At 51.8% G+C, this 9,580-nt stretch overlaps 1 long non-coding RNA gene across 1 annotated transcript in view; it reads right to left on the reverse strand.

Moving 5' to 3' along the window:
* LOC106722435 overlaps positions 1 to 9,313 on the reverse strand; it is a 9,800-nt gene extending 487 nt beyond the window's left edge. Inside the window, exons 1-2 of the long non-coding RNA XR_001358401.2 lie at positions 9,296 to 9,313; positions 7,703 to 7,792 (exon numbers count right to left, since the gene is read on the reverse strand). This is a non-coding gene — a long non-coding RNA (uncharacterized LOC106722435). The remainder of the gene's footprint in view (positions 1 to 7,702; positions 7,793 to 9,295) is intronic.
* Between the last annotated feature and the right edge of the window lie 267 nt (positions 9,314 to 9,580).

Genomic DNA, 9,580 nt, shown 5'->3' on the forward strand with positions numbered 1-9,580 from the left:
CCCCCCCAGTTTTGGTGCAAAACAATCAGTCGGTGCAGACATGCTGGTGCCATCCTCACAATTTTTTTCCAAAAGAGCACCAAGAAGGTGTGTAAGTAAAAATGAGCCATATACTGATGGGTATGCCAATGAGGGTCACCCACAGGGTCCCAAGAGCTGTCACAAGTCACCCATGTGTCAAGGCACTGTCTTGATTGCAGGTATCCCATAGCTACTACACTCACCTGTGCTGCTGCCAGTCATGACTGCACAGTGTCAGCTCTTCGTTGGAAGAGGACTTGGTGGTTGTGGTGCCTTGATACCTACCATAGTTCTTGTGGTGTTAATGATACCTATTGCGACATAGCACTGTCCATCACACACCCCTGTTTCAAACCTTGGCTAGTGCAGGGAAAAGCTGTTTTCTGGGGAGATGGTGCAGGATTCTTGCAGGGCAACGTTTTGGTTTTTTTCTGGGGAGATGTTGCTTTCAAACTTGGGTTCTTGGAGGCCTGGGCTCTTTTCTGGGGAGAAGTTTCTTTCAAACCAGGGTCCTTGCAGGGCAGGATTTTTTTTCCTGGGGAGATATTTTCAAACCCGGGTTCTCGCAGGGCATGGCTGTTTTCTAGGGAGATATTTCTTTCAAACTTGGGCTAGTGCAGGGCACGACTCTTTTCTGAGGAGATGTTTCTTTCAGAACAGGGTTCTAGCAGGGCAAGACAGTTTTCTGGGAAGATGCTTCTTTCAAACCAGGGTTCCTGCAGGGCAGGGCTGATTTCTGGTGAGATGCTTCCTTCAAAGGGCAACAACTGGAGAACGAGTAGGCACACCCAAGAAGTATCTACCCTTTTCTGGATGGATACATCTTGGGTGTACCTATTCATTGATTTGGTAAAAGCCAGTATCATGCCCCCAGAGTGCAAGAATGGGTTCCAGGGGTCATCCTAAACTCCACATTTGAATTTGAAGTGGATAGGCGGTACATCACCTTCCCCACACCCATCCACCATGGTAAAGGGCAAAGGCTCTGCTGTGCCAACACCCAGTGTATGGACACCTGACCAGGGTAATCACTGACATGCAGATAAAGGTCACTTGCAATGCTAATTGATTGTATTAAGCTCCCATTGCTATTCAGAGCCCCCCACCCACCCTGGTGAACCACCTTGGTGGTGCTGTGTGCTGAAAAGCAGCCCTGCTGCATAAATGCAAACAACCTGGCTTTGTGGAATCCAGATGGGATGAGTGAGGAGATTCCAGATGAAATGCGTGAGAATATGGGCATACAGAATCATGACAAAATAAGTGAGGAGGCCAAAATGGAGAATCTGGATGAAATGGCTGAGGAGAAGGAAGAACTGTTGTTAAGTATCCTACTTCTGGCTTTGGACTGGCTGTATAAAATAGAGGCGCAACTAATGATGGCAGCATATGCTATATTGCTGCTTGTAAACTCTTGTGAAGAGATGCCAGCATATAGAATTGCCTCATGAAAAAAGGCGCTTAGATTTGCGGTGGAGTGGGATAGCCAAGAGGCAGGCAAAGAAGTGGGGGCTGACAGGGCTTTATGGGTCACCCTCAGGAGCAGCAGCCACAGGGTCTGGGCCCACGCAAGCAACTCAGACTGCTGAGTGCGAATCGTACTGACCACTTGGAACAATCAACAGTGGCTTGAGATGTTCCGAATGACCAGGGAGACATTTAATCACTTGGGCCAAAAACTGAGAGGCAGGACCCTGTCATGTGTTGAGCCATCATGCCGGACAGGAGGGTGGCCATAGCCATTATGAAACTGGACACCCCTGCCAGCCTCCACTACATTGCAAACCAGTTCTAAGTGACTCCCTGCACGGCCAGGCTGGCAACTCATGAGGTAGGCCAGCTACTGCAGAACATTGCAACGAACAACTTTATTTGCCTCGGTAACTCCCAGGAAGTTATTGATGGCTTTAATGCCATGGGGGCTTTAGACAGCAGACACACCCCTGTGCAATCCCCCTCCTGGGGGGAGGAGGGGCAGTCATTCATGAACAGGAAGGGATTTGCCTTGGTGATTCTGCAAGCCATGGTGGATCACAAACATTTATACAGGGTGGGCAGGCAGCACGCATGATGCACATGTGTTTAGAAACTCTCTGCTGCCTGAGGGGAGGGGATGGAGGGGATGGAGCAGCTGCCCAACCTGGGGAACGGGGTTATTGTTTGCAGGCTGGCAGCCAAAAGCAGAGGGGCGGGGACACGCACAACTCAGTGACCTACACCCAGTAGCCTAGCCTCCCTGGATGGACCATGTCCTGTGAAGGGTTAATTAAACCTCTCCTTGACCCAGGTAGGGTGGGGGAGAGGGTGGTATGAGCAGCCTGCAGGAGTCCTCAGCTTTTTTGGTGTGTGGGGTGGGGGGGGTGTTCCTTGGTTGTTGGGAGGACAATAATGCTCCTAAAGGTGTCTGCAGCTTTTAATGCTATATCCAGCTATCCAGCCAAGCGCTTGTCCACGTAATTGGCATTTACCTGCTAAACATGTTCCTGGTTTAATTTTCCTTTCTTAGTTTATGATGACTAAATAAATAATTTGGACATGATTTACCACATAAGGGCTTATTATGCTATAAGTAGTAAAAATGAACTAGGGGGCACATCAGAACAATTTTATCCTCCTGGCCTTTCAGTACTACCTTACTGCCAGGTGGCGCTTTAGGACAAGAAATGCCCTGCCGCAGCACTTCTGCCACTAGTTTTTCCTGAGTGTAAGTTGCACAGGGTGCTCAGGCAGCTGGGGCACAAAAACTTTCCGTGCAAAGCCCCACAGGGCTCCCCAAGTGTACACAAGCATTGCACCTACCCAAGGCTGGGTGGGGGTGGGGGTACCCTTAGGACCGCATGCTGTTTCCACCTAGTGCTGGGTGCAGGGTACCCTTCAGGCTACCCATTCATCACCCCCTGCCCTAGCCTGGTGCTGCCTTGCTTTTCCTGGGTGCAAGTTGCATGGGGCGCTCGGGCAGTTTGATGCAAAATCTTTCCATGCAAAGCCCTGCAGGGCTCCTTACAAGTGTACACAAGCATTGCATCTCCCACCCACCCACTTTGCAAAACAGCCCCAAGCAATTTTTCCCCTCGCTATTTTTTGCACAAGGAAGGGTTCTGTTTTGCCAGTTTTGGGGGGGCTGCGCTTTTTGTGCGCTTTTCCAGCCTGTGGGAGTTTTCGCACACTTACCAATCTGGCACCAAGACTGTCTGGTTTGGGTTTTTTTACACCAGAACAAGGTGGGGGGGGGGGGGGGCCCCCGGGCTGAGTGCCTATAAATTCATGGAGCAGTGAGTGAGTGGGATGCATTGCTGAAGCCCATCCAGGGAACCATATGTCTGCGATGTGAATGTTCGATGGCCTTCAAGATTAACCTCTGCTTTCTCCTTAGCCCCTCAGGATTTGAGGAAGACATTGTCTTTAGCAAGCAGGACATGCAAAGATTTTGGCTTATTGAGTGACCTCTGTCTCAAATGTCTGTAAAAGTCATTCTCCTAGATTAGCATGAAACCACTCCTGTCAATAGCTACAGAAACCATGTGCTCCCTGCAACCGCAGGTTGCCTGTACTTTTTGAAAAGAGCTGACATGTTACCATATTCCTAAAATGGTAGCCTGTGTGCTTGAACACTCTAGATCAAACCATACATGACCCATACATGAGAGATCTTCTGGTCCACCACCCCCATCCTCCCCCACTGTAAGGACCCTGATCACCCTGTGGAAATGGCTCAGAAAGGATTTGTTTTTGCTGAATATATAAAGGAAATGAGTACCATTGATCCATTCTAACTATTTCAGTCTTTCTCACCTGAAGTGATAACCCAACATTTTCAATAATTTCCAGCACAGTAGTTATGTGAGTATGCTTCTGAATGCCATGGCCTAGACTATCAAAAGTAAATAACTGCCTCAAGTGTCTGGGGATTGCAGCAATCACACTTCTTTTATGCCTCTCTTGATAAAAAGTTCACACATCCCAGGTCTTCGAACATACTAGAGAACAGGTCCTAGCAGGAGGCTGTACAGTGTATCATCTGCTCTGCTTTACATTTTGTTGGCCATGCAGGGGAGCAAGAAAAATCAAATTTTGGAAGATGTGATGGATCCCTTGCAAGAATGGGGACCAAACTGGACTTATGCAGAAGTTGAGGCACTGATTGACATTTGGGGTGAAGGGAATGTCATGACACAACTGGGAAACCAGAGGAATAAACCTGTTTACGTCTCTATTGCTGAGCAATTAGAGCTACTTGGCATCAAATGCAACTGGGAACAGTGTTGCGGTAAGATGAAGGCCTTAAAGTGTGCCTTCCATCGCGTAAAGCACAATACTTCTCCGTCTGGTGCCTCACGTAGAATGATCCCATTTTACGACAGGCTGTCTATCATCCTTAAAACAGATGCTTCAGAGGCTTGCGTGACCGAGTTTGGTACAAGAGGTTTGCATCACAAGGAACCAGAAACTCCCTGGCGCCAAAGTACTTCTCAAGCCACAGCTACTTTGCAAGTTCCACGCAATCAGCCTCCTCCTCAAGAACAGAATCAGTCACAGACAAACGATCTCACTTGGAACTGCTCAAGGGACCTCTTCAGCACGCAGCCAGAGATGAGCTCCCCCTCTACTCTTATCAACCTATGCATTTTGGTACCAGACACCCAGGAGGTTCAACAGATGCAGGACAGAAATAACTTTCCTGTTCATGATGGGGAAGAGGACTCCGACTCAACCTTCCTTGTGTCGCAGGCAGAGATGACCCAAGCAGGGTGCGGGGTCCAGGGCAAATCAGCCTGTGCAGGGCCCCACCCCCAGATGCGAGGAAGCCGGTGGCAGATTCAGTGGCGAGGGTGGGGCGGGGGTGGGTGCCGAGTGGCAGATTCAGAGCGGCAGATTCAGCAGCGGATTCAGTGGCAGTGGATGGGGGGGGTGGTTGCTGCGCAACTGGATGTGAAGCCAGCAGCAGCGCAGACTAGCCACGCTGCTCCACCCAGCTCTGCAGGGCCCCCCAAAGCATGGGGCCCAGCCAGGTGCCCTGATTCACCCTAACCCCCTCCAGGGACAGCCCTGGTCGCTGGACTCGTCAGGTTCCAAAGGGAGTGAATAGGTTTCTGGGAAACTGCACCTCAAACTGTTCAAAGCAAAAAATCCTGACACTTGCCGACCAAATCTCTGAATCTGAATCAAATTGGGAGACCCATTAACAGGTCTAAATTGAATCCAAAGCCTCTGAATTGATTTGGAAAAGATTTGGAGAGATTCGGCGATTCAGATTAGCCAGGAGAGGCAGGCACAGCCAGGAGGATGCCGGTTCTCCCGCAGCTCCTCTAGCTGTGCCTGCCTCTCCCTGGGTGGGGGGAGCCATGGGAGAAGCCCCCATGGCTGCCCTGCCCAGCCCCATCCCCTGCCTGGCCCCAGCCTAGTCCTGGCACTTTAAAAAAAAATAACAGTCCCGCATTCACTGGCTGCAGCAGGGGCTGTGGGGACTGTGGGGCCTCCTGTCAGAGCCCAGTCTGGGAATAAAAAAAACAAAAACAACAAAACCTCGCATACTCATCGACAGTAGCAGTGGATGTAGGGGCTCTGGGGCCATGTGGCAGAGCCCCCCCACACAGCCCCCACTCCCTGATCTCCCCCTGCACCTAGCCCCACACCTAGGGGCTGCCCCATCCAGCCCAGCCTCCTGGCACTTTAAAAAGAAAAAAGCCCCACACTCACCAGCTCTGGCAGTGGGGATCAGAGCCTCTGGGGGCTTGTGGCAGAGCCCCCAAGTGCAGCGTAGGGCAAGTGGGGGGCAGCAGCAATCGCCCCCCACATCAGGCATCTGCACAGCAGCTGCCCCATGGTGCGGGTTCAGCTCAGCTCAGCAGAGCGCTGCACGCTGTCTGGGAGCTGGGGCCACTGGGGCTGAGTGGCACCGGGCTCCAGGTGACTGCTGGAGCCGCTCCATTTCCCAGACAACATGCAGTGCCTTGCTGAGCCATGCTGCACTGGTCCCATGAGGCAGCTGCTGCATGGGTGCCAGGCAAGGAGAGCGATCTCCACTGCCCTGCTCAGCCTGGGGAGGCTCTTCCATGAGCCCTCAGAGGCCATGATTCCCACTGCTGCATCCGGTGAGTGCGGAGCTTTTCTCCGCTTTATTTTTTTTCTTAAAGGTCCGGAGCTGGCCCATGCGGGGCACTCATGGCTGGGCTGGGGGAATGAGGGCGGGTTGGGGGGCTCATGGAAGAGCCCACCATGCAGTGTGGGGCAGTGGGGGGCAACAGGGCTCTCCTCCTGCCCAGCAGCACCTGCCGAGCTGGGGCTTTTTTTCCCCAAGTGCTAGGAGCTAGCGTGGGCGGGGCAGCCATTGCTGGGCTGGGAGAGGGGTGGGGAATGGGCCTGGCCTGGCTGATTTGGAGATTCAGCCAAATCAAATCAGGACAGTGATTTGAATCACTGAATCGAATCACTGTCCCCCGAATCAGCCAAATCTGAAGCAAATACTAGCCGCTTCGCACAGGCCTAGGGATCACCCTGTCTGTCCAATGCAGACAGCATGGGAGCCTTGTAACACACTGAACAACTTTTTGTCCTGTTTCCTTTACCGAAAGCTGAGCTTGCTCAGCAGGGGCTCAGGCATAAGGTTGTAGCAGTAAAAGTATAAGCAGTAGGTGTGGTAGAGATGATAAAACTTGCAAATAAAAACAAATTGCAACTCTCTAAATGGTCTAATAAAAGATATCACCTCTACCACACTGACAGGAGGGGCTCAGCACACCACAGCATTAAATCTACTGCCTTACAGCAGAATGACAGAGAAAAACCCAAGACTGTTATTATGAGCCCACCATGTTTCAAACAACTAACAGGCATAAAACAGTTTCATGCTGACAGCAGTTTTCTCCAGCTAACTTATATTTTGATATAGCTTTCCTAATGGGAAATGCAAAGTGTGTGGGAGGGGGAGATGGTTGCCATGGTCACTTTACTATCATCTCCTCCAGGAGTCTGCCAGGGGTTCTGTCTTTCATCTGCAGAATGTGCTTCTGTCCCATTAATGTTTTAATGCTGTGTGTAACAGGGTCCCTGTCAGGAGCCCTGTTACTTGAAGAAACACCTGGGGGCTGTTAAGGATGACACCTGGCCAGGTGAGGGAAGAATTCCCCACATTGCCCAAGATTGCCAATCAGGCAGCTTCTGGGGATAAAGCCAGAGGAGGGACCCGGAGAGACTGCCTTCAGGCATGTGAAGGACAGCAGGACGACATGGGTCAGACTCTTACCCCGAGATGTAATTGCGGTGGTGAGTTCAAAGGGGGTTGAGACCCCTAGCCACGAGCAGAGAGTGGGGAACCTGGTAAGGATAGGGAGGACCCCAGTTGAGACAAAACAAGGCTTGGCTACAAGCAACAGCCAGGGATGCTCCCACTCCCGAGGAGGGGGCCGGGGAGCAGGCCTTAACTGACGCAGCCACAAAATTGATCAATTACTGGCAGGGAGCAACAGCGTAGAAAAAAAATGGGGGAAAAAGACAGATCTGGGAAAGCCTTGGGATCGTGGGGGAGACAGAGCGTCAACCATACTACCCAGCCCCAGCCAAAACCTGATAGGGCAACCGTGGAAGAGGGTCCTCCAGGGATACACTGGCAGGAAGGAAAAGAGACTGTGGCCACAATCGCTAACGAGTTAATTAGTGCCACAGAGCACCGCACGGGACTTACCTTGAGGCTTCTGAAGGTGGGGAGCCTCTCCCATGCTGACGAGTGGTTCTGGGAGGAAGTGGAGTGGGCTGCCACCTGCAACCTGGGCCGCTGTAAAGGAAAAAATAGAATAAACATACCTGAAGTGAGTCAACATGTTGAGGAAGTTATTCTGCAAGTACCAGAGGAAACAGGCGGTATTTGGTGGGCCCAATAACAAAGTAAATGGAAAGGATGTCTCCTGTTGACATAGTGACTATGAGAGAAGCACTATGGACTCAGTCTAAACAGGAGCCAAATCTTGCCTGATGGTAGCTGGAAAAATCCTCCCCCATAAGAGCCAGGTAGGCTTTTCCCAGGTTTCCCCAGGCTAATATATTTGTTGTTAGGAGCTTATGGCACCCTCAGTTGGTGCTGTGAGTATCTCCCTGCTCCCTGGATCAGGCCCCCAACTCACCTGCCACAACTTGATGGGAAAGTAATTGAAAAGAGGGGTTCAGTGGTGTTTCTGCTCTGTCCCAGAGACAGTAATGCGGCTGATCCTGGGGCTCCATCTCCCCTACACCCCAGTCCATGGCCTCCCAACGGGCCTTGGCGCAATCGGCCTCAGTGTGAAATGCAGGCTTGCAGTTGCAGCCTGCCACTCACCCTTAATCCTTGGCCCTGCTTTGTCTGATTGACAGGCGTTTGAAAAGCCAGCGCAGCACTGGCTCGCACAGCTTCAGTCCTGTCGCCGGCTCCCTTCTGGGTAAGTTTTCTGTGGTGCTGGGGTCCCTGGGCCTTCCTTCGGGAGTGTCAGGGTCTGTTCCCAGCACTTTCAACCCCCGGGAGCAGACCCAGCCACCACAGGGCTAGAAGGGAACTTACAGATCATCGGGTCCAGCCCCCCTGCACTTGGGCATGAAAGACTGCTGGGATCAGATGACCCCAGCAAGATGGGCATCAAGACACTTTTTGAAGATCTCCAGGGTGGATGACTGTACCACGTCTGGGGGGGGCCTGTTCCAAACCCTCGACACCCAGCTTGTAAAGAAGTTTTTCCTTATGTCTATCCCAGGGTTTCCTAATCCTTGGGCCACGGCCCAGAGCTGGGCCATGAAGGGTCGGCTGCCAGTCCACAGAAGGGCTGGCTGCCAGACCAGAAGTGACTGTGGACCAGCAAACCTCAAACTGGAAGTGACTGGAGTACTGCGGACTGGCAGCCAACCCTTTTTTATACAGAGTATGCCAGCCACTGCTGGTCTGTTGCTTCCAGTCTGCGGTTTGCTGGTCCTCAGCATAAAAAGGTTGGGAACCCCTGGTCTAGCCTGATCTAATCCTTAATCAGCTTGTGCCCGTTATTTCTTGTCCTCCCCTGGGGGATCTTTGTAAACAGATGCTTCCCCAGGCCTGATGTACGCCCTTGATATACCTATAGGCTGGCACCAAGTCCCCTCTGAGTTTTCTCTTGTCCAGGCTGAACAGTCCCAAGTCTTTCAGCCTCTCCTCATATGACCTGGTCTTTAGGCTTCTAATCATGTGCATGGCCCTCCTTTGGACTCTCTCAAGCTTCTCCACATCCCTCCTGAAATGTGGCACCCATAACTGGATGCACAACTCTAGCTGCAGTCTCACCAAGGCCAAGCAGAGAGGGAGGATAACATCCTTAGTCTTGCTTGAGATGCCTCAGTAGATGCATGCCAGTGTTTGATTAGCTCTACCAGCTATGGCATCACATTGGTGGCTCATGTTCATTTTGTTGTTTATATGTAGATGCAGACTGGAACCAAAATTGTTTCTGGTCAGCCCTGCCAGTAGGGGGCCAGCCTCAGGCTAGGAGCCTCTCCTGCCCCAGCTGGGGCTGGGAGCTTCTGCTGCCCCAGGGCTGGGTTGGCTCTATGCCTGCCCTGGCCCAAGACC

The sequence above is a fragment of the Alligator sinensis genome, unplaced genomic scaffold (genome assembly GCF_000455745.1).
Source record: "Alligator sinensis unplaced genomic scaffold, ASM45574v1 scaffold487_1, whole genome shotgun sequence".
Taxonomy (NCBI): Eukaryota; Metazoa; Chordata; order Crocodylia; family Alligatoridae; genus Alligator; species Alligator sinensis.